The sequence below is a fragment of the Mustela nivalis genome (assembly GCF_964662115.1).
Source record: "Mustela nivalis genome assembly, chromosome: X".
Lineage (NCBI taxonomy): Eukaryota > Metazoa > Chordata > Mammalia > Carnivora > Mustelidae > Mustela > Mustela nivalis.
Genome location: NC_139040.1, coordinates 21,173,901 through 21,199,783, shown reverse-complemented (window position 1 = coordinate 21,199,783; position 25,883 = coordinate 21,173,901). Strand labels below are relative to the sequence as shown.

Below are 25,883 nucleotides of genomic sequence, written 5' to 3'. Positions count from 1 at the left end.
TGAGTTCTCATTATAATTTTTTTCTTTAATTTTTATTTTATTTATGTGATATGATGGATGTTAGCTGACCTAATTGTGGTAATCACTTCACAATATATGTAAATCAAACCATCATGCTATGTACCTTAAACATACACAGTGATGGATGTCAATTATTTATCAATAAAACCAGAAAAACAATCCCCTCCAAAAATGTCTTCTTTCCACCGCTCCCCTCCAGGTCACATGGCTTTCATTTTCCCACAAATCCTGTATCTCTCCAAGTCTTTTATCATATAGCTTGGTTTAACCTCCCTTGATAATGTATCCCCCTCTTCCTCACGTCTTTCTCATATCACTTACCTTTCTATACCCCTCTATGACTATGCTTCACAAATGTCTAGGAACCAGTCTACCAAAAGAGAGTATCCAGGAGGGTAGAGGGCAAAGAGGAAGAAGAAAGTATATGAATACTCCTATGTTCATAACTTTTTTCTTCATCACACATGAAGTACAATTCAATGCAATTCTTAGAGAATAACTTATACACTGTGCCTGCAAATAGCTTCTGGGCAAGCTGGGACCTAATTAGGTTAGTGTGGGTAGCAGCAGTCCAAATAACCATCCCTTGACAAAAGACAATGTAACATTTTATGTATTTCAAGTCCCTTTGCTCCACAATAACTTTTTTTTAATTTATTTTCTCACCATAGCACATACCTTCCCCAATGTCAATCACCCAGCTATCCCACCGCTTCCACCTCCCTCCCCTCCAGCAACCCTCAGTTTGTTTCCCAAGATTAAGAGTCTTTTATGGTTTGTCCCTCTCTTTGGTTTCATTTTGTTTCACTTTCCTCTCCCTTCCCTTATGATTCTCTGTCTTGTTTCTCAAATTCCTCATATCAGTGAGATCATATGATAATTCTTTCTCTGACTGACTTGTTTTGTTTAGTATAATACCCCCTAGTTCCACCCACATCATTGCAAATGACAAGATTTCATTTTCTGATAGCTGCATAGTTTCCATTATTTATGTGTATATACCACATCTTCTTTATCCATTCATCTGTTGATGGATATCTAGGCTCTTTCCATAGCTTGGCTATTGTGGATACTGCTGCTATAAATATTTGGGTGAATGTCCCTCCTTCAGATCACTATATTTGTATTTTTACAGTAAATAACCGGTAGTGCAATTGCTGGGTCATACAGTAGCTCTATTTTCAACTTTTTGAGGAACCTCCATACTGTTTTCCAGAGTAGCTCTACCAGCTTGAATTCCCACCAACAGTGTAAGAGGGTGCTCCACAATAACTTTTAAAGAAGTTCAACAATTTTGCATAAATTTTATACTATTTAAAAAGTATTAATAAAGAGGTCTTAAATTAAATCAAGCACAAGCAAAATTTTATTTGAGGGGAAAATGTTAATAACTAAACATACTTCCAGACTCACTATCATGAGAAGGTAAGAGGACACTTGATCTGGACAAATAATTCAAGTCTTGATGTTTTTCATTACAGAATATCAATTTTGCCATCTTTGGTCCTAAGGCAGAAACTAATTTTTCTCCAATATCCATTTCCCCTTCCTCCTTTATTTATTTATTTTTTAAAAAATTTTCTTTATTTATTTGACAGAGAGAGATCACAAGTAGGCAGAGAGGCAGGCAGAGAGAGAGAGGAGGAAGCAGGCTCCCTGCTGAGCAGAGAGCCTGATGCAGGACTCGATCCCAGGACCCTGAGATCATGACCTGAGCCGAAGGCAGCGGCTTAACCCACTGAGCCACCCAGGTGCCGCCCCTTCCTCCTTTAATACCTCTATTTTTTGCTGGGCACATGGTGATCCAGAATTAAGATTACATTCCTCAGACTCCCTTGCTGTCAAATGTGGCCATGCGTCTGCATTCTGGCCAAAGCATCTAAACAAAAGTAATATAAAGCTTTCGGCAAGTGACCTTAAAGAAAGGCTGTTTCCTTCTTTCCCTGTTTCCTACTTCCTGCAACCTAGAATCAGGATGCATTGTTTAGAAATAAAGCAGCCACACAGAAATATGAAATGACATTGGAAATAAATACTGCACACAACTGAGCAACAAGATGGAAGGATGCTGGGTCTTGAGGCTGTGGATCATTCTAAGAGCTCTGTAACACCTAGCTCCAATGTCTTATATGAGTAAGAAATAAGCTGTCTTGTTCAAGCCCTATAGTTAGAATTTTCTGCCACTGGCAGCCAGACCTAATCCTAAATAAAATAACTCCCATTAACTAAAACTTACACATCTTGCTTCAACCAGAAATACAAAATCTCTGTAGTTGAGGCACTTTCCAGATATCTCAAGCTTAAATCAATAGCTATCCAGTTCATGCCAAAAGCCAAGTTAAAATAACTAATGGTCAAGAACTGAATAAAAGACATGCTATTCATTTATTCCTCAAGGTCTTCCACACTATCTACATTCACTTAAGTCACCAGAAAGCACTAAAACTTGGTTCCAATTTCTCTGACAAAACATTTTAACTAAAGTACGAGTTTAAAGATATGGTCTCTCATCTAGAGGAATGGGAATCAAAAGGAACTGTGTATAAAGCCTCATTACAAAGCAGGAAAGTTAGCTGAGTTCCCTGTAGATTTTTTTTTCCTATGTTGGCTGGATCAGGATTACCTATAGAATGGACATGTAGGGAAAACACAATTGATTTTCCAAATCAGGGCACTTTTAAGGGGGAAAAATTACTATTACTATGTACATCAGGAAAACAGCATAAGCCATAACTATCTCAGGCAAACAGAAATGTATGGTTACCCTGCATGGATAGTTAGCTCTCTTGGTCAAACTGACCAAGTAAGTATAAGTTTTTTTTTTTAACTAAAATAGCAATGAGACTACCTTAAACACTATTTTAATTCTTACATTGTGACCAAATCAGTGGAAACCAAAATTACCAGGAAAAGTGATCTGGCCCATCAGCGAAGCTCAAGTTACATAGATTTAACTTCACTTGTTAAATATAAGGGAATTATTCCAAGGTTGGAAAAAAAAAAAAAAGGCTTGCCATATGCATGACTGGTGCAATGTGCAGATTTGAAAATTTACTATCTCCAGTAAGCTGTGTAATTCAAATAGTACATTCATTTAGTTGTTATTCACAAATTCATTAAGAAGTTATTTACTAAGTACCTGAGTGCATGGGTGGTCAATTCCCTGCAGGATAAAATATGGAAAAAAAGCTTTTGGCAGCTGTACATGTTCATGAAATAATAACTTCTTCTTTCTTCTTCCCCTTTTCCATTTTGTTCTCCTTCTTTCTTCTTCCTTTTTCCATTCTTCAAGGAAGTTAAGATTGAACTTGCTTTTTTTTAATGCCATCTAGCATTAATCTGGTTATTACTACTCATCACCTTTGTCTTCACAGAATAAATATAGGCTTATTGAATGTGTTAGCTGGGTTATCTGACTTTGGATTTATGCCCCAGTGGGCTGGTATCCAACACTGTTCTCTTGGGCTCCAGCAGAAGCTCATTGATAGATACCAATGTGCATCTTTTTTCTGATGAACCCAGCAACAACAGAAGTAGTTTTGTTGAATCTCATTCCCTCTTATCAGCAGCCCTTGTTTTGATCCATACATCTTTCATAACTATCTATCTAAAACACATACTCTTCCTAAGTATTCTGTGTGCACAATGTTTTTAATTAATTGATTCTATATTTAAAATGATTCACATAGAGGCCTATAAAACATACAAAGGTGAACTCACAATTCAAAGCACCAGTAGTTTATTTAGCCAACATTGATACCAAGTACTAACCTATTTGATAGCCTACAATTCACTATTTGGAAATAGAGGCCTTCATAGAGCTCACGTCCCAGGCCCTGAGGAAGTGAATTTAATGATAAGTATTTTCTGGTATTTTTAACTTTAAAATGTTCTCCCTTCAACCCCAGCCTGTCAAGTTGTTAATGATCATAAAAAAATGCTTTAATGCACTCAAAAGATTGCTATTTAAGACAAAATTACAGTCAGTGTTCTGGTAGAACAAAATTTTTCTTGAAATGGTAACAATCATTCCCTAGTTCATATGTTTTGAAAAAGTTTTATATATACTGTTTCTGAAAGTTTCAATTCAGGTCATCACATATTTACTAAGTACTTAGAAAAATCTTTCCTCCCTTTCTCATGTAAGTGAGCAGAGGAAATTTGCCCAACTTAGGTCGGGAGCCAGTTCCTCAAACTATCCACTAAGGCCAAGAAGTGGGATCACATTGTACTAACCTGGTGATGCCTGTGGAAACTGTGTAGATGTGGGTAGAGTAAGGAGAAAAATGGAACCTGGAAAAGGGGAGGAAGGAGTCTGGATGTAAAATAATAGGTGTCTACTACAGCATAACATACAAAAGCACCTGAAACACAATGCTTATACCTTTAAGAAACTTACAATTTCATTTCACATTCCAAAGATTTTAAAATTTAAAAATCAGAGTAAAAAAGGCAATAAACTTGACCCTTTAATCAGGAGAATCAAGTTTAGGCTCTTCTAACTACTGAATAAGATGGCTTCTCAGGGCTTCGGTTATTCCTTTATCAAAGCAAGGAGCTTAAACTACATTTTTTTAATCTGTCATATTTACTACCGAAGGAAATTACACACTCATCCACCCAGTTGCTCAAGCCAGAAATCTAGGAGCCACTCTGAATTTTCCTTTTTCCTCACCCTCTAAATCAAATACCCTTTCCCACCAAAACCACTGCTCCTAGTCTCCCTCATCTCAGTATATGGCAATTTTAGTTCCTTCCAGATCTTTGAACTATATCTTTGACTCTTTTCATTGTCTCACAACTCACATGCAATTATTCAGTAAATTCTATCAACTTTACCTTCAAAATGAATACAGAATACTACTTCATAATACCTTCACTACACCCACCCAAATCCAAACCACCATCATCTCTAGCCTAGATTATTGACATATCCCCCTAAATGAACTTTATGTTTCCTCTCTTGTCCCCTTACAGTCTGTCATCAACATAGCAGCCAGAATGATCCTGTTGAAATGTAAGCCATTATATGACTCTTCTCAAAATCCTCTAAGGACTTCCCATATTCCTATTATAAAAACCAAATCTCTTACAGTGGCCCAACATGAGCATTGCAGAACCACTCTTGTGTCATTCCTTAACATTCCCAGCCTCACACATTCTATTCTAGACACACTAGCTTCTCCACTGTTCCTCAAATTACCAAGTACATTCCTGATTACTGATATTGTATTTACCTAAAATACTTTCCCCAATAATCAGGTTGCTCCCTTATTTTCTTCAAGTATCTGTCCAAATGTGACCTCTTCAGGGAGATTTTCTCTAACTACTCTTTATAAAACAGGAAACCCAAACTCATCCCAGTATTCTCTTCACGTCATTCCTTGCTTTAGTACAGTCCATCACTCTTATCACCATTTGTCATATTATATTTTACTTGTTTATTTATTGGATGTATCTTCTCATTAGACTACAGGCTCCATTAAGGCAGAATTTAAATTTGGTCATGGCTATATCCCCAATACCTGCAAAAATTCTTGACACAGAGGAAGTACTCAAATATCCATTGGATGAATGAACTAATCCAGTTCATCAGCAATTCTTATCAATTATCTGTCTTCAAAATATATGCCCAGTTGGCTTCTTTTTCTCCAACCCACTGTTGCTACCTAAGTTTAAACCCATATCATTCTCACCTGAACCTATTCAGTAGTCTGTTACCTGGTCTTCCACCTCCATTCTCAGTCCCACCCCATACATTTTTCACAGAGTGGTTCTCTCACAATGTATATCAGAACACATTCTCTCCTACATAAAACTCTCCAATGGCTTACCAATGTTTTTAGGATCAAATTTAAACTCCTTCAAAGCCCTACATGATCTAGTTTCTGCCAAACTTTCCAAACTCATTTTATATCACTATTTTCAATGTTTTAAGTGTTTCCATTCCTTAGAAATAACCATCTCAGTGCTTTGCACATGCTGTTTTTTCTGCCAGGGTATCTTCTCTCTTGCCTCTCTTGTTTCAATTTGTCATCTTCTCAAGAAATATCTTCAACTTCCTATATAAGCAAGACACTTTTCATCATTGTCTCACAAAGAATCTTCCTCTTCTTCTTAGGATGTATTAAAATCTGTAATATTTACATTTTTATTTAATGCCTGCCACCTGCCCAGCTTCTTTAAGTTCTGTAAAGTCCTTGTTTGGAATACATTTGTTTTGCTCACCACTATATATCTAATGCTATATATATAATGTTTAGCAAAGTGTTTAGAATATATTGAATAAATAAACATGAAATGATTTTGTCTAAACCAATTAAATTTAAGTCTATGTTATTTGCTAATGTATATAACTAAGTTTCTCATAAGGTTTCCAGTTCTGAGGTTCAGCTCCAGATAATATCTTACAAACCTAAAGGAACTATAACTTTCTTATTCAACCCTGCTCTTTGCAGGTGGAGACCCTTCTGGGAAATAAGTGCAGTACTGTGTGTAACAAGCAGTCCAACCCTTAACTCTTCAGTCAGGGCCACTTTTGGGATGGAGAAAAATATTTTAAAAATATGTATATGTCTCTTGTCTATAGAAACAATTTGATTTAAAAATGGGTTATAAGGGGCACCTGGGTGGCTCAGTGGGTTAAAAATGGGTTATAAACTATTGGGACTTTATCAAAACAAAAAGCTTCTGCACAGAAAAAGAAACAATCAACAAAACTAAAATGTAACCTACAGAATGGGAGAAGGTATTTGCAAATGACATATCTGACTAGGATTAGTATTCAAAATCTATGAAGAAAATACTCAGCACACAAAAAATGAATAATCCAATTTTAAAAATGGTTGAAGACATGAATAGACATTTTCCTGAAAAAGATATTCAGATGGCCAACAGAGAAATAAAAAGATGCTCAACATCCCTCATCATCAGGGAAATTCAAATCAAAACTACAATGAGATATCACCTCACACCTGTCACCATGGCTAAAATCAACAATACAAGAAACAACAGGTGTTGGCAAGGATGTGCTTAAAGGGGTCCTCTCTTACACTGTTGGTGGGAATGCAAATTGGTACAGCAACTCAGAAAAACAGTATGGAGTTTCCTCAAAAAAAATAAAAATAAAACAGCAATTACACTACTGTGTATTTACCCAAAGGTTGCAAAAATACTGATTTGAAGGGACCAATTCATCCTGATGTTCATAGCAGCATTATCTACAATAACCAAATTATGGAGAGAGTCCAAATGTCCATCAGCTGAAGAATGGATAAAGAAGAAATGGTATATACATATACAATGGACTATTAATCAGCCATATAAGAATGACATCTTGCCATCTGCAATGACATGGATGGAACCAGAGAATATTATGCTAAATGAAATAAGTCAGAGAAAGACAAATACCATATGATTTCACTTATCTGTGGAATTTAAGAAACAAAACAAATGAGCAAAGGGGGAAAAAGGAGAGTCAAACCAAGAAACAGAGTCTTATTACTATAGAAAATAAACTGATGGCTACTGGAGGAGAGGTGGGGGGTGGTAAAAGGATGAGTAAAATAGGTGATGGGGATTAAGGAGGGCATTTGTGATGAGCACTAGGTGTTATATGTAAGCACTAAATTCTACACCTGAAACTAATATTGTGCTTTATGTTAACTAACTAGAATTTAAATAAAAACATGAAAATGGATTATAAAATTAATGGGTCCATGTGAAGTATAGTGACTTATCAATAAAGATTTAGAATTATGGGTAGAAAATAGATACTTGTATATTTGTCTCTTGTCTAATGCATGCACATGAAGATTCTTCTTAATGTTTTGGCTCCATCTCTTCATGCGTTTTATTGTCAGATATGATGTTCTTGGTTAACTTTATATTGGCTACCATGAGAAAAACATAACAACACTATCATCCTTCACAGTGCCATGGCTCTTTGGAATCTTTGTATTGAAATGATGTAGATCTTCTTGCCTCTACAGTTCCTTAATACTATCTATTTAATGGTGATTACATCATTATTCATGATGCTGTTTCATCCATGGCCCACTCCCATTTAATGCTGGTTTCCAATTACTCCTTCAGAAATTGTTACTGTGTTTTATTCATAAAGACCACAAATGGAAAGCTTGCCCATGGTAAGCAGATGTGAATGATGATTTGTCTCCTGGTTATGTTAAAATTTTACCATTTGAGGTTTCATGCCATAAATACAGAACAACATATCTTCTAACCACATCATCTTTTGAATACTTTAGACCACCATTATTGCATTTATTGCATTCTTAGAATATGACTGCCTTCGGTTTGACTACATGCCTAATTTTCATATACCTCCATGAGCTGGGAGGATAAGCACAGGACCACTAGGAAGAGTGAGAAGAGTGGTTTCATTCATGCAATCCCTCATCTGAGATAGCTTAAGATCAACCTCAGAAACCATGACATCACCACATCATTCAGAGCCAAGAGAGGATATCAATAGGAAGAACTATTTTCCAGTGCACAGCAATAGTCTCAAAAGTCCTGAGAGGAAATAGGTGTGACCATCTACAGAGGACTTTGTGACACATTCCGCTGAGTCTGTGGAAAGAGATTGGGTGACTATCTTGGGTTCCAGCAGTGATGAAGGGGATCAAAAGATGCCTGTAGTTACTCTCACTGCCCTCTGGTAATATGGGCAGAAAGCTGATTCATGGTTAAAATGCAGGTGGTAGAGAACCAATGCTTAGGTCAACAGTGCTCTAAAGTCATCCTGCATTCAATGTGTGTGAGAGTTGCCCCAAATCAACATTGCAGTACCAATCAGGCAGCCCAATCTTGACAATCCTGAGAAAAAAATACTTCAACAGCCAGAGGGAGCTGTTGGCTTCCAGGCCACCCTCTTATAATAGGGTTCCATTTAAAGATCTGTGAAAAGATTTCATGAGAATGAGCCTTGGAGCTTCTTGGGGCATCTGGTTGACTCCATGCCCAGAAAAGAGGAGTGGGTAGTGCCCTAAAGTAGAGAAATGAGAACTGATGTCCACACAGGTTAAAGATTAATTTTCTCTATTCTTTGCCTCTCCCTATTTCCCAATGGCAATGATATTCTTCAGAGTGGCCAATTTCTTCAGCTAGTCCTTTGACTAGTATCCTAAAGCAAAGCCCAAACACTTTCACTGTCCCAGTTAATCAGTAAATAACAGCAATTCCCTGAATTTATATTCATTATGTACTATGCCTAAGAAACACTAACTAGTTTAGGGTTCAAGCGTACATACGTATTACAGATCTTTTATATTGTCCTTTAGAAAATATGCCAAAGGTGCTAATGAAATAACGCAGTCACCAATATTTTCTTCTTTTCTAATTTCCATGTCTTCTTTTCAGCCCTCAATAGTTGGATGAGCAAAGAAGATTCTTTGCTCACAAAGGGCTAAGGACATGGGGATGGTTTGGTGAAAGACATCTACTCCAGTTGAAAAAAGTATAAAAATAAAGCAAACAACTTGAAAAGCTTGGGCATCCCAATTAGATTGCTATCAAAGATCATTGCCTTCATGGTAAACTTATTTTTATAAAATGTTAAGATTAGCAGAAAATCAAGCTGTCCCTTTGAGTGCATTTTCCCCTCTTGTCTAAAGCCTGTGAATTAAAGCCACTATTTTTGGCAGATTTGAAAATAGGATGTGGGTATTAGAAAAGATGCCATGGTTTTTCTTCTTGAACCATTTGAAAGGAAGTGCTGAGGAAGGCATTATTTTTAGTGTGCTCTTTTAGCAACTTGGGAAGAATTCGAATGCTTTACTGCTTGTGAACACACAGGCCCCAGGGCCCTATATTCTTAGGGTAAAATGAGCTTTGGGACCTGAGAAGCCTCCACAGAGGCCTCTTTTATCGTTTTCAAACTTCCTCTGTGATTAAGATCCATCCCAGATTTCAGCAGTTAGGTAGCACAGACCCCCACATCTGCATATCTGCTGGCCAATTTCTCTTCTGCTTAGGGGTTCTCAGACAAGTGCTAGAATTGGGTGGTTTTACTCCTTTTGGGAATGAATTTTAAGGCTGATATCCAGAATCTATTATGATAAACACCTTAGGTCTGCTACACAATGGTCCTTTGAAAAGTGGTTTCTCATTTAGGCAAAGGCATTTGTGGCTTTAGAAAGTTTTTTTTTTTCCTTCTTTACTTATTCTTTAATATACTATGAAGAGAGAAGAAAAACAGAGATCTTGTTTCAATACAATCAGAATGGCTAAAATTAACAAGAGAGGAAACAACAAATGTTGGCAAGGATATGGAGACAGGGTAACCCTTTTATGCTATTAGTGGGAATACAAGCTGGTGCAGCCACTCTGGAAAACAGTATGGAGGTTCCTCAAGAAAATAAAAATAGAGCTATCCTATGACCTAGCAACTGCACTACTAGGTATGTACTCCAAAGATATAAATGTAATAATCCAAAGAGGCACATGCACCTCAATGTTATAGCAGCAATATCCATAATAGCCAAACTATGGAAAGAGCTGAGATGCTCATCAACTGATGAATGGATAAAGAAGATGTGGTATACATATACAATAGAATATTACTCAGCCATTAGAAAGGATGACTACTTATCATTTGCATCAATGTGGATAAAACTGGAGTGTATTATGCTGAATGAAATAAGTCAATCAAAAAAGATAATTATCATATGGCTTCACTCATATGAGGAATATAAGAAACAGCACAGAAGATCATAGGGGAAAGGAAGGAAAACTGAATGGGAAGTAATCAGAGAGGTAGACATACCATGAGAGACTCTTAACCATAGGAAACAAACTGAGGGTTGCTGGAGGGAAGATGGGTAGGGAGATTGGGTAATTAGGTAATACACACTAAAGAAGGCATGTGATATGATGAGTACTGGGTGTTATATGCAACTGAGGAATTACTGAACCCCATTTCTGAAACTACTTATGTACTATATATTGGCTAATGAAATTTAAACTAAAAAAAAAAAAATGAAGGAAGGATAGCAGGGTGGTTAGGGAGGAGGATAGGTCTATACTTTCTTATAGAGGTAACTGGATGCTGTAAAAATAAACAGTCAGAAAAGGAGGGAAATTTTACATTTCACATGAGTTTCTATACCTCACATGTGAGTCAAAGATAATAAGAGGTAACTTTGATTTCCTTAGGAAGGCAAATACAGCAGCAAATTTCTATAAAGGACTATTCAGAGATGAAAAAGGTAACTGTGTTTCATTAAAGGACAGTAGAATTCACTAATCTATGATTAAATTTTAACTAGGATAACCAATGGGTTTCTGATCTGATTGAATCATAAATTGAAAAGATCAGCTTTCCTCCCTAAAACTCTTAATTTTTTTTTCTAGAATATGTCTACACAGATACTGAGTTACTGTTTGCAAGAGCAATCAAAATAAGCCACAGCCCTTTCTACCTGTGATGCAGTGCCACAATAAAAACTGTAGAATATTTGGTTGTATGTGTATATAAGACCCAAGTTTTATTCCTTTTTCCAAATTAATGGTAATCTCATCCCCTTTGCCAGTTGTATAGCAGGATGGGTAGAAAAGTCAAGGCTACATCTCAGCCTAAGCAATGTGGCTTTTGTCCTCGCCTCTCCAATAAAGCAGCTCTGGGAAAGGTTCTTGGTGTCCTAATTTCCAGTTCAGCTGGACCTCTCAAGTGCATTTGAGATTACTTCCCTCTCCCACCTTGAAACTCTCATTCCTTAGCTCTGATAACACCCACCCTTAATTTTGTTTACTTCATGCCTTTGACTATTCTTACTAAGTTTTCCTACTTTGTTCATCTTCCTCTGACTACACTTTAAATACATTGAGGGATTCTGTTTTCAGTCCTCTTTTCTTATAGTTTTGCATGTTCCTTTTAGATAATGTCTTCTAACACTATTTCATCTACTATATTTTATCAAGAACCACGTAGTCCCATTTGTTTGCTGAATCAACAGCTAGAGATACAGATATATCATTAAAACATACAAACTTGACAAAACTTCCAAAAATGGACTCAGTGCCCCCCCATACGCATACACAAATAAAACAAAACCCCACACTTCGGTAATCCCCATTTCAGTTAAAGATATCACCATTCCCTCCAACTAGTCAGAATTCTCTACGATTCTACCTTTGACCGTAATTGTTCTTACCCCATGGATCAAAAACTAAGAAGAAAATCCTCTAAATTCCATTGAACTCCATTCCCTCAGACTTTCCTCATCTCCTTGTTAAAGAAAAGATGATTCTGACCCTTGTCAGTATAGTAAGGAAAACTTTATTCCAAACTACTGTAATTGCAGTATTGGGGAAAGATAGGACTCAACTCCAAATACAGCAAATACAGCTGGGATTTTCTAGCTATGAGCAGAGTGAGGGGCTCAATGGATGGAAACTACTAAAACAAGACATCAAGTGTAGAGGAAAGTCTTGCTGAAGGCAGGTGAGGGCAACCAGGTACCAAGGGTGAGAGATTCTCTCTAAACTGATTTAGCAGAATTCCTGTTAAAACCAGATTCAACAGGGATAGACATAGAAGTCCAAGAATTAAAGCCTAGTCAACAATAGGACTCAGAGGAGCCTAAAGTTTGGCAAAGGAGAGAGTCTTTGTCACTCTGCCCCAATTTTGCCCAGATTCTTGTTATCTCTTTCCTTAATTATTGTACCAGTCTCCTAAACATGCACTCTACCTCTACTCTCTAATCCCTAAAATCTCTACTCCTCTCTCTAAGCAGAGTATATATATCTGATCAAGTCACTCCCCTTCTCAAGAATCCAAGTTCAACAAGTCCCCACTGCCTACATATACAATTTTATTTCCTTTACATAAAAACAATAGTTACAACTTATTGAGCACTTACTATGTCTTAGGTCTTATGCCAAGCACTTGAGAATCATACTTAACTTAATCTTGCTATAAATTCATTATACAATTATTATTCCTATTTTACATTTGAGAACCAAAGATACAGAGAGATTAAATAACTTGTCTGAAGCCACATAGATAATAAGTGGCAGAACCCAAATTTGAACTTACTCTATAAGTTCAAATAAGAACTTATAAGTTATATAACTTATAAGAACTTATTCTTTTTTTTAAATTTTTTTATTTTTTATAAACATATATTTTAATCCCCAGGGGTACAGGTCAAGAACTTATTCTATAAGATCCAGAGCCACAGGGTTATATAGCTGTTTTCTTCACCACCTCCCCTAACCTGTCTTTCCACCTTCACTGTCATGATGCTCCCTTCATATTCTCAGCACTTCCAGACATGCAAACTACTCACTCTTTTTAAAGGACACAATATATCCATCTTTCACGTTTCTGTGTCTTCATACCTGATATTCCTCTGCCTACATTTTATTTTTTTAATTTCAGGTACTTGAAGAATTTCTACTCATCCTTCCAAATCTAGCTCAAGAGTCAGGACCATTGTGTAGACCTGTCTGACCTTCCCAGTTAAGTCATTCCCTTCTGTGTTGGACCATACTGCCTTTTATAAAGAGAATGGAAGCTCAATGAGGAAGGAAACTGTCTCCTTTATTCACTGGTATATAGGACAGTGCCTGACATATGGTAGGCAGTCAATAACTATGTGTTGCATGAACTAATTAGGAATACCTTTCTCATAACACAACAGTACATTGAAATTATTTTACCACTGTCCATCTCTCATATTGTACTATAAGCTTCTAAACTGGAACTACATTTTATTATTGTCATACTTATTGCTCCTAATGCAATGTCTAACTCATAGTAGGCATGCATTAAATATTTATTAAAAGAATCAATGTCTAAAATTCATACCATGAAGAATCATTCCTTGGAAACGGTTTTATGGTTTTAAAATGTTCCTTTTCAAATGCAAATATGCCTGAGGGAAAGGAGAAAAGCCACACTTTGGCAATTATCAGGCATTAGAACCTTAGCAGAAATTAATTTACCAGATTGATTTCTAACATGGTGGGAAACTTGGATAGGACAAAATATCATGCAGTACATACAACAGATCCATAACCAGGGACATGGTAGAGGCCCCTGAGCTGTCTAAGTGTTGCCTACAAGTACTCAGAAGAAGAAAGGCCAGTGTGCTTGTAAATGTCTCTCTGTATATGGTGTCTGAAAGTGGAAAGTGAAGCAATAGTCAAATTGGTTGCTAGTTGGATGAGGAAAAAGTTGGGAAATCCACAGATGGAAAAAATTCTCCTAAGATTTTACCATTCTGAAAAGACAACTCTTATATGAAAACACATAGACAGCACTCACTGAATAACAGATATTAAGTGGATATTGTGAATGGAGAGTAAAGTATCTCCATTTTGCTTAGCTGGCTCTGGATAAGGCTTTGTGTCACTTTAGGCTCTGCAGATGGTGAGCACTCAGGTCTGTGATTGTTGGCAAGGGCCCAGACACTGCTTGAAACCAAAGGGCCACTGATACAGTCCCTACTCCATAGAAGATGCATATCAAAAAAGCCTAACTTGACATTTACATTCCTTAATGAGCATCTGACGTTATTTAGCTGGAAGAAAAAAAAATGGATGGAAAACCTTGGGTTTCAGCGTGTGCAAGAATCAGATTTATCTGATTACACAGTTTTTCATCCAGAGTTAAAACCCCTTAATGGGTCTGTTTTCAAAGCTTCTGTTCATTGATTTTAGGCAGAAGTAGCTTTCTAAGGTTCTTTGCAAGATTTAGCTTATTTATGCCTCAAGCAGACTGGAGTATAAAGTTTCTGAGGAAGAGAACAAATAACCACACAATTCACAGAGGCCTAAATACATGGGCCATGGAGTAAAAACTCAAGAACTTTCAAGTTGTTGTATGAAGAAATTTGGGCTGTCATTACTTCTAGACCACAGGGAACCAGGACTAATTCCAAGTACTCTGAAAAACAGAATCAGGTCTTCACCTCAGTGAAATCAGCAGCAGTTGTATGTCTTGCTGGTTTAATTTGACATCCCGTAAGCCTTTCCTTACCTTCCTTTCTCTATTCTAGAGCTTCCAATTCTCATCATTAAGTCAACTGGGGTGATAAGTGAAATGGAAAAATCCCTGGGAGTATGAAGACATTAACTTCTTATTAGACTTAACTACCTTAGCACCAATTCACTTAATAGCTACCAGGGGAACACACTGGGAGTAAGAGAGTAAGGCCTTGGAGGCAAAGAATCAGTGTTGGAATAAAGGAAGGGAAAGGTGTAGAACAGAGCCTGGCCAGAGTTGGAACCAGGGTTGGTTACTATAAGTAGCCCTGGTTAAAAAGGAAGAGGCCGGGGCACCTGGGTGGCTCAGTGGGTTAAGCCGCTGCCTTCGGCTCAGGTCATGATCTCAGGGTCCTGGGATCGAGTCCCGCATCGGGCTCTCTGCTCAGCAGAGAGCCTGCTTCCTCCTCTCTCTCTCTGCCCGCCTCTCTGCCTACTTGTGATCTCTGTCAAATAAATAAATAAAATCTTTTAAAAAATTTTAAAAAAAATAAAGAAGGAAGAGGCACATATATACTATGGAGTATTATGCCTCCATCAGAAAGGATGAATACCCAACTTCTGTAGCAACATGGACGGGACTGGAAGAGATTATGCAGAGTGAAATAAGTCAAGCAGAGAGAGTCAATTATCATATGGTTTCACTTATTTGTGGAGCATAACAAATAGCATGGAGGACATGGGGAGTTAGAGAGGAGAAGGGAGTTGGGGGAAATTGGAAGGGGAGGTGAATCATGAGAGACTATGGACTCTGAAAAACAATCTGAGGGGTTTGAAGTGGCGGGGGGGTGGAAGGTTGGGGTACCAGGTGGTGGGTATTATGGAGGGCACGGATTGCATGGAGCACTGGGTGTGGTGAAAAAATAATGAATACTATTATGCTGAAAATAAATAAGTTTAATTTAAAAAAAAGAAAGAAAGAAAGACAGCTACCCCTGAAAAAAAATTATGTGTTATATACAACAATTAGGTGATGTTATTTAAACAGTGAATGTTTTATTAATAATTGCCAAAGAGCATCTTGAATCAATAAAATCATGACATATTAAATATGAAAAAAAAGAGAAAAAAAAGAAAAGAAATGAATAGGGACTTAAGGGGAGAACTAAAAGAAGACAGATCTTTATAAGCCTTGGGAGGAGTAGATGATGAACACATGTCAGATGCTCTCTAGTGGTCATTATTCTTATTAAAAGAGCATAAGTCCAAAATACCAGCCCATAATTAGAGACCCCAACCAGAGTCACAGGCAAGGAGCAGTTGTAGGGTTCCTATGACAGAACATCCTAAGTAAGACTTTATCGGACTTTCTTTTTCCTGCTTTGTTCCCTGTTCCACTACACCCCCAGTTCTTTCTCTTAGAAGTTAGGATCACATCCCTATGAATGACTATATGGATTTGCTCTCTAGAGTAGAACTACAGAGAGTGCAAGTGCCTTAACAAGGTTCTCTATAACATGTACACTCATTTCTTCTTTATTCCTCTTTATTCTCATTCTTACATTTTATCCTCTAGGTACGCTGAATTGTTCATAGTCCTCACATACTGTCTTGTGTCCCTGTGCCTTAGTTCAAGTTGTTCCATATGCTTAGGAACACTTCATTCATGCAGCAAATAATTGAGAATGTCTGCCAGCACCGTTTCAGATTCTGAGTAGACAGCAGTGTACATAACAGATAGAATTCACTTACCTTTGTGGCTGGCATTTATATTCTAGTTGAGGGATTGAAAATAAATGTGTAAATGAAACAAAAAAATACAAAGACGGATTGTGACAAGTGCTAGAAAAAATGAAGAAAGAGTAATGAAATAGAAAATAAGGTATTATTTTCAACAAGGTAGACAGGAAAGTCCTCTCTAAAAGGTGTCTTATGATGTATTATTAGTATTTCTATCCTGCCCATTCTTCAGGTGTCTGTATCAGTCTTTACCTCTCCAGGAAGCCTGCTCTGAATCACCAGGTCAGGATAAATACTTCTCTTCTGGGCTCTCACAGCACCAACTATATCCTGCACACAGTGCCTGACTCATAATAGGCACCCAGTAGAGTAAGGGTTCCTAAGCAGGGAACTATGGACCTTAAAGGAATCTACAGGAAGACTAACTTGCATTCGAATGTTAGTACACATGTGCATTCATGTGTTTTTCTAGAGCAAGTGTTCAGATATTTTATCATATTCTCAAAGAATAAATGACCTCATGAAAAGGTAAAACCTACTGCTGAGTTGATGGTCAGTGAGCCATCAAATTTCACTGCCTCCTTGTAAGTACTACATTAGCTCTCCTTGGATGAGCTCTGTCTCAGAGGTATGTAGGCTTTATGCTGAATTAGTACCCACACTAATTCATTTCTTTAATGTATTCAATTCCCTTTCATTAAGTGGCAAAAATATACTAGGTGCTATGTTAAGCACAGTGGGGGCTAAAGGGATGAGGTCCAAACATAGAGCAGAGCAAAGGCCTCAAGCCATTTCCTCACATGTATCTATTCTCCCCTATTTGGTCACAAATTCCTGTAAAGACAGAATCCCTCGCTGTGCTTTCTTCTATATCTCCCTTTAGTTCTTAATGTGAACTCCTATGTAAATGGTCCTCAGTAAAGAGCTATTCATTTCTTGGTCATTTTTGTCAGAATGACAGGGTAGTGAGCTAAATTCTATCATATCCAGTTAATAATAAGGCTGCGTGTACTTTCAGCAATGTGGTTACATATGATTTATGAACAATAACAATAGCTCAAAACACACAAATCCTCCTGAATTAATGTTGTGATCTCCTTCTGAATTGGAATAGTGGTACCCATGCTATGTTCTATGGGAAAATGAGTAAGTCTCCTGGGAGAGAAATAAAATAGCCATAGAAACATATCTTAGGGCTAATTTTTTTCCCACCAGAGAACACAACACAGACAAAGGGCACATAATTCAGAAAGCAGCAGATTATTCAAACTAAGGACAGCTTCATGAGGGAGGACTCAACATCCAGAAACAGGAAGAAGGTGGAAAAGGGAGGAGGTAAAAGGCAGAAAGAAGCAGGAACAGCACACTTGTGTTGCTGGTGTCCACTGGATATCTTTTGGTCTCTTCCAATGGGAAATAGTTTGATTTTAGTCAGTTGAAACTGTCTCTGAAGCGATAATTCTAAATTCTTCTCTGACCAATTCTTTTCTAACATTCTGGGTCATACCTAGATGAAAAAGCAAATTACTTCCTTCAGCTGTGAGTAGTCTTCCTTAGAAGAATAACTGGAACCATGTCTCAAAATAGTTACCATTTTTTTCTGGACCCTATTAAAAAATCATTTTTATCCTCTCTGTTTTGTTAAAGGGCCAGTGGGGGAAACCAAGAAAAGGGATATTTTAGAGTTGCTCTTTATAGGAATAAGTCTTTGCCAAATTAGATTATTTAGGATTAGGATTAATCTGAATCTGTGCAAGGTCTACCTTTCCAAGAAAGATTAAAGAAGAAGAACTCTATCAAGTATTAAATTTAAAATAACTGCTAATAAACTGCTTTAGTAAAAAGACTCCCTTGGACCAGTTTTAATTAAGATATTATTTGTAGGAACGTAGATGTAAAAAAAAAAAGGCTATCCAAGAACTGTTTTATAAAAAGAAATCAGTTTCTTAAGTAGACTTGACATTCCTCCTATAATTTTGTTTTACTATCTATCCAAAGATAATCAAAATCCAATGTTTTACAAATGATCTTAAAATCTGAATTTTCAAGGGGGGCATATTAAAATGAGCACTATGGTGTATGCCTGAAAAGGAACATGGGACCCTAAATCTTCAAGAGAGCCATAAGCATCTGTGGAAAACCAAACTTCACATGGATGGCAACATCTCACACAGGCTTCTATAGCATAAGATCCACATACAAGGAATGGATGTGGCGAATGTTCCAAACTGACAAAGGTCTCCCTACAGATCCACATAGATTTCCAAACATAATCGCTGGTCTAGAATAAAACATCCCATCTGTAGACATTTTAGTTTTTTAAACACATCAATCATACTTATTTTAAAGTCTGTATCTGATAAATCCATTATCTGGGGCCCCTGTGGATCTGTTTCTATTATCTGTGGTTTATGTTCATTTTTGGTGATGGGGTCTTATTATCTCTTTCTACGACTCATTATTTTTGACTGAATGTCTAAGACATCATGTGTGAAAAATTATAAAATTGATTTGAGGTTTTAGATGATATTGTCTTCCTCCAGAGACAATTTACATTTGTTTTTGGCAAGCATTAATAGTCCAAGGGCACTAACAACCCCAGATCATTTTAACTCATTCAGATATTAAAATAACTAGATGCTAGGCTTCAGTCTTTTTAGAGGCTAGTCCATCTCCAGTTTTCTCTTACACCTACAATGTTGCCCTTCAGCGTCCCAATCCAAAACTGAAGCTTTACCAGACACCCTTCTCTTTGATGGGTCCTGACTTTCAATTCTGTCCCTCAGACCCTAGGAATTATAGGTTCTCCTCAGTTTCTTAGTCTCTTAGTTGCACTTTTGGAATCGTGAAATATGCTAATGAGAAATGTGACACAAAATGTGGCACCTCTCTGAGATTCTCTGTTCTTTTGGTGTTGGTCTACTAATTCTTCCCTTGTTTAATCTTAAAATTAATATTATTTATACTTGGAACAACTTTTTGTTGTTCTCATTTGCAAGTTTGGTCCAAATCAGTAGGACTGACTTATTCATTAGACATAGTAGAAATTGTGCCTAAGACCCACAATATTTTTAGGGGCCCATAAAAAAAGTTTTAATTTCCTTTTTTAAAAAAGATTTTACTTATTTATTTGACAGAGAGAGATCACAAGTAGGCAGAGAGGCAGGCAGAGAAAGGGGGAAGCAGGCTCCCTGCCGAGCAGAGAGCCCGTCGTGGGGCTTGATTCTAGGACCCTGAGATAATGACCTGAACCAAAGGCAGAGGCTTAACTCACTGAGCCACCCAGATGCCCCTTAATTTATTTTAAAATCAAAACAAAAAAAAATAAACTTTTAGGTTCGAGAAAATGTTTTCATATGCAATGTTAATATGTTAATTTTTATAATTCAGTTATAAAATATAATTTTTAAAAATTTTTTAATGGAGGAAAGAGTTCATAAAGACAAAGGTGCCTAAAAGCCATAATGTGGCCCTAAAAGCTAGTAGTCTTCCATTGCTGAAAGCAAAAGTTCTCTAGAGGTATTTTAAAGGCATTAATACTATTGTAATCTCATCTGCATAATATTTTACACTTTGCAAAGTGCTTTCCCATCCACCATCTTGTCTGAGATTTCCAAGAATTTGGTACGCTAAGTGAGACAGGTATTAGTTTACCATTGAGGGAAATAAGACACAGAGAGTTTAAGAGACTTGCTTAAAGTCACACAACATATCAGCAATAGACACAAGATAGAAGCCCATATCTGGAGCTAAACAGCATTCCAGAAATGCGTCATACAATAGAATCACAGAACCTGTGAATATTTTGAGAGTAATTATGATATGAAAACCCATTATCAAAAACTCATGAAAATACTTCCTTACACCAATAAACATACTGTTCTAGGAGTCATAAGATCTGAGTTCTAATCCTGACTCAGCATTAACTTATTGTTTGACCTTGAACAAGTCATGTTTTGGTCCTGGCCCTCTGTCTAAAATAAAGCCTTTGGAGAGATCAATGTGAAATTCCCTAACAGCTCCATTTTTTTAAATTATTCAATAAACCTAAAATGGCCAAACACTTAGCCTGGAATTTGTTTCAAAGAATGCCAGGAATTAAAAAACCAATCATGATTCTCTAAATGAATATAAATAGTCTACCACATAATAGCCAAAAGTACCCAGTCCCCTTTACGTAACAAACTAAAGCATATGGGGGAAAGAACCCTAACAATGAAACAAAACAATGTCAGATAAATGCCACTTCCCCTATTATCTGCAGGGTCTCAGAGACAAATCAGTAAGTGTGGAGTCAGGTCCCTGTCCACAGTGCCACTGTCTTTATTAATACTGCTTCTTTCGATTCCATTAATATTGCAAATACCAACAAAAAATTTGTGTCTAAACCCTCTTTTTTTTTTTTTTTTTTTTTTTTGCTAAGAGATGACTGTTTAAAAGCAGGGAGTTATACTTGTCTGAACCCTATACACTTGGATTCTAGAATAATCCTCAACAGCAAAGTAATTTCCTAGCTAGATCACTGAGTTACTTAGATCACATTTATCTAGGGAGAACAGAGTATACAAGTAGAAAGAAAGTTCAGGGGACCAGGCTTTAACTGGTGCTGTTTCAGGTGATAGTCACATTTAGTTCCCTTCAGACCTATATAATGCCTATATTCAGAAGGTAGGGAAATAACCCTCCTCTGGGAGTTAGAACACAGGGTTTAGGGCTACTACTCTGGCATAGACACTCATTGTATATGTCTAGTAAACCCCTTCCCTCTCTGGACCTCAGTCTCCTGTTTACATACAAACATGGGGTTAGATTAATGATTTCTAAGATTCCTTTCAGTTCTAAACATTCAAAATTCTATTCTCAATCGATTTTGCAATGTATGGGTTCTTTATAATGTTTCTCATTTTCTATGCCACCAGAATTGTTTTTTCTACCTGTCCCTTGGCTTTACTGGGTGCCACTGTGTGACATCAGGATGCTAACATTGCTAACATAGACTCCCTGACATTTTGCCAGTGGTACTGCCCACATGGGTGGATAAAAGGATTTTAAGAGCATCATCTACTGACAAGTCAAGATCTCTGGGAAGACTGGGGTGAGAGTGGAGGAAGGAAGGGGAAAACCTCAAGATGTAACATACAAGCCACACATTTTCCTTTCACACCTTCAAAGCCTTGCTTTGTGAGGAACAGAATGCTACTGGAGTACCTGGTATCCCCTTTTCTGTGAAAACATTTTCTTTCCATGGTGATGGCACTTCATCTTCTGTAAGAATCAGACAGCATGGGTTGTCCACTGCCATGGCAGAGAATGGCACCTGTAACCAGAATGAAGATGCCCAAGTAATACACATAAAGAGTAGGCTCAGCAACTACTAATGGGGCTACAGTGCTGAGGTACACTACTGAGACAGGGCATTGGAAGAAGAGGGTGGTAGGGAGGAAAGGCTAGAAGGAGGAAAATAGCAAAAGTAAGAAGAAAAAAGAAAATTGTATAAAGAAATATAAAAACAAATAAACTGATACTCTACTAATAAAATTAATACCTCTTTATGTTTATATTGAGATTAATGTAATTATGTAATTTTGGAGACCAGAAAATTTATTGTGAGTCATATTAAAAGTATTTAAAATTATGACAAAAAAGTAATTCATTCATTTCTTGCATACAACATTAGATCACATGTTATTCTCTTTCATATTTTCAACTAACTGCTACTGTCACTTTAAGCAACTTGCAGTTCTGAAGATTGGTGGCAAAGCCTCAAAGCCTCCTGCAACTTGTATATGTATTGCAAAAATACTCAACGGATATATGTTAAACCTAGTAAGGGGTTATTTTTATTTTCTTTCAAGACCTATGTCTCCTTTGGATGGACTAAAGCCAATAACATGGGTTCACGGTTGTAAACCTGAGTTAATTGTTCCCACACTTCCAAACTGTCCAGTGCTAAAACAATACACAATATAGCATGATTCCTTGGGCAGCTACCAGGTTGTTCTACCCCTCAAACCAATACTGCTCCCAGAGAATTCCATGCAATTACCTCCATTGCATGACCCTTTTCTGAATGGACAGTCTAAAGAGCATGTGCTTTGGACAGAAATAGACTTGGGGTTGAATCCAGACCCTGTAACAATTTAGCTGTGTAGTATTAGGTAAATTAGGGAACATTACCATGTTGGGTCCTTGAGACCATTAAATGAAATAATGAGTATAAAGCCCCTAGCACAGAGTAGGTATTTAAGCAATGCTAGATGTCATTATATTCATTAGAACACTAACAATAATGATAACTGCTACTGACGTTATTATAATTGTTACAGATATCCTCCTACCAGCTTAGTTCAGCTCATTCCTACAGCCAGCAGTTAGGTTAGCCCCCAAGCCTCTGCCTCACCAAATGGCCACTGCTAGTTCCCAGATACCCTCCCCCTGCCTGTCCTGTACTACCCACTATGTCCTCTAGGAATCTGTTCTGACAAACAAGCAGGCTGCAAGCCAGAATTCGACAGTAGGCTAATGGCCCTACCAGCTGCAGTACCTAATCCCAAGGAGGAAAGGAAAAGTGAGAGCACCAAATATATCAATGGCCCATGTCTGGCCAGCTCATGAAAATCAATTAAGAATGGAGGATGCTTTGTGTGCTCATATCTTCTTATTTATGGGAATGATAGTTGCGATGTAGCATATCACTCTTAATTGCTTCAGCCCCTCAGTTATCTGCAAGGGAAAGGAGGGAGCATGGCCTGCTGCAAGGCAAGATCTGTAATTGATGGTCACCTGAACAACATTGATCATTTCTTGCATTAAGCAGGAGCAATTAAAAGGAAAGTTCCGCTGGAAACAGGCAGGTGCTACATCAGGTTGGATTCCCTTTCACATTTAAGAACTTAAATCTAGCCCTGCAACTTGGGAAGGCATTATCTGATATACTTATGGGCAGGGCCATACTCACTTGGGAGAAGGTGGGCAACCATCCTTGGGCCCTAGGTTTAAAGGTTCTTGACCCTTAGGAAATCTTGAGTCTTGAGGTTTTATCTCAAATCATGCCTTTGGAAAGAGTTGCTGAGAAATAGGAGATGTGAGAAATATGAGGTGATATATTCAAATGCCCCCTACTAAGTCCTCCAAAGCTAACATGTCAGGTTTTTAAATAAACTCTTACCTGTCACAGTAACCTATATTAAGACATTAAAGGCTCATAACCAGAACCTCAAACAAGCAACATATTCTTAACATTTCAGTTCCCTACCTGACTGACATTCTGTCCCTACTTGTAACTGTTTGATACATCATGATTCCCTGCGCCAATCTGACACCTCTTCCTTAACCTTTTCCATCACTGCCACCTCCTCTCCCATTAGTCCTGGGCCTTTTTCCTGCCCCATTATACACAAGTATGTGGCAATAGATAGCACTGGGTGTTGGGCTGAAGTGCATACGTTTTCCTTATAGAGTTCTTTTAGCATCTGTCACAGAGCTACTGTTTCCCTCCTAGGGCTTTGAGCCTCTTGAGGGCAGGAAGCATGGGTTACATAGTATCCACTACAAAAGTTTGTTGTAAGCATTACTGGTAAAGAAAAGACTTAATATAAGCACTTCTTAGTGCCCAGTGTGGAGCAAGTACTCTAAAAGTTTTAGTAGCATCATCATCATTCTCACTCCATATCACTTTCCCATCACCTTACACAATACCTGGCATAGGAAAGGCACTAAATATGTATCTCTAGGTCAAAAATTACTCATCTAAAACCTTTGAGTCCATAAGTACTTCAGAATTTGAAGTACTTCCACCCCAGCAAGATTGGGAACAGCATCCCATAACCAAACACATTAATATACCTCTAGTGAAACAAAGATATATTCACTCTAAATTGGATTAATGAAGAATATAAAAGCCCCCATAAATCAGACCAGGAAAGATTTTACTATCAAATGAGTTTGGGTATCAATTTAAAAACAGACACATACACACACACACACGGCTTAGTTTTCAGACCTCAAATTTTGGAATTGTGGATAATAGATTGTGGACCTTTATTAAATAGAAATGGGGGCACCTGGGTGGCTCAGCTGGTTAAGCATCCAACTTTGCCTCGGGTGTGATCTCAGGTGCTGGTATGATCTCGGGTTCATGGGATCAGGCTCCACATAGGGCTCTGAGCTCAGCAAGGAGTCTGCTTCTCCCTCTCCCTCATTCTCTCTCTCTGCCCCTCCCCCTGATTTTGTGCTCTCTTTCTCAAATAAATAAAATCTTTAAAAGAAGGAAGGGAAAGAAAAGAAGGGCAGGGAAAGGGAAGAAAAGGAAAGGAAGAAAGAGGGAATGGAAGAAAGGGAGGGAGGGAAGGAAAGGGGAGGAAAGAAGGAAAAAAGGAAAAAAAAAAACGAGTGAAGGACAGTCTTTAACCTCAGCACCCCTTTCAGAGTAAGGAGACATTAACTACCCTCCTTTAACTCTTTGGGCAAGTTTGCCTTCTGTGTCTTACATCAAAATTGAACAATTACTCTATGGTAATGGGCACACCTTGTACAAAATTACTTCTTTTAAAAGATTTATATATTTATTTTAGAGAGCGTGCCTGCGTTATTGAGGGAGGAGGAGAAAGGGAAAGAGAAAGAATCTCATGCAGCCTCCCAGCTGAGAGTGGAGCTTGACATAGAGCTAAATCTAAGGACCCTGATCAGGATAATGACTTGAGCCAAAATTAAAAGACACTTAACTGATGGAGCCACCCAAGCACCCCTGTGCAAAATAATTTCTAAGGAAGCCAGTTCTTCTCCCCTACCCCACTCACTAAGCTTCTAATAGTACATAGGCAATGTACAGTGGGTACATTTGTAGAGCTAACAACTCTGACATCCACAGGACTGTGTCCTTAAGCAAATGCTTTTACCTCTCTCAGTTCCAATTAAACTAAGAAAGGGTACATCTAGAGGTAAATACTAATATTTAGTGAGAACCTGGCAGGTATGAATCTTTTTTTCTTAATCACATATGCAATTTTCATTATGTTATGCAGGGTATGAATCTTGCCTATATTCTCACCTATATTTTACAGATGAAGGAAGTGAGTTTCAAAGAATTAAGGTAAGAGTAGCCCTTTCCCCTCTGTTGTGAGAGAGACAGTTGAGAGAACGGGGTAGGGAGAATACTGGAACAAACCAAAGTG

At 37.6% G+C, this 25,883-nt stretch overlaps 1 long non-coding RNA gene across 1 annotated transcript in view; it reads right to left on the bottom strand.

Moving 5' to 3' along the window:
• Nucleotides 1-25,883, bottom strand: part of LOC309856298 — a 323,654-nt gene that overhangs the window by 140,040 nt on the left and 157,731 nt on the right. The window contains exon 3 of the long non-coding RNA XR_014307146.1: nucleotides 21,919-22,027. This is a non-coding gene — a long non-coding RNA (uncharacterized lncRNA). The remainder of the gene's footprint in view (nucleotides 1-21,918; nucleotides 22,028-25,883) is intronic.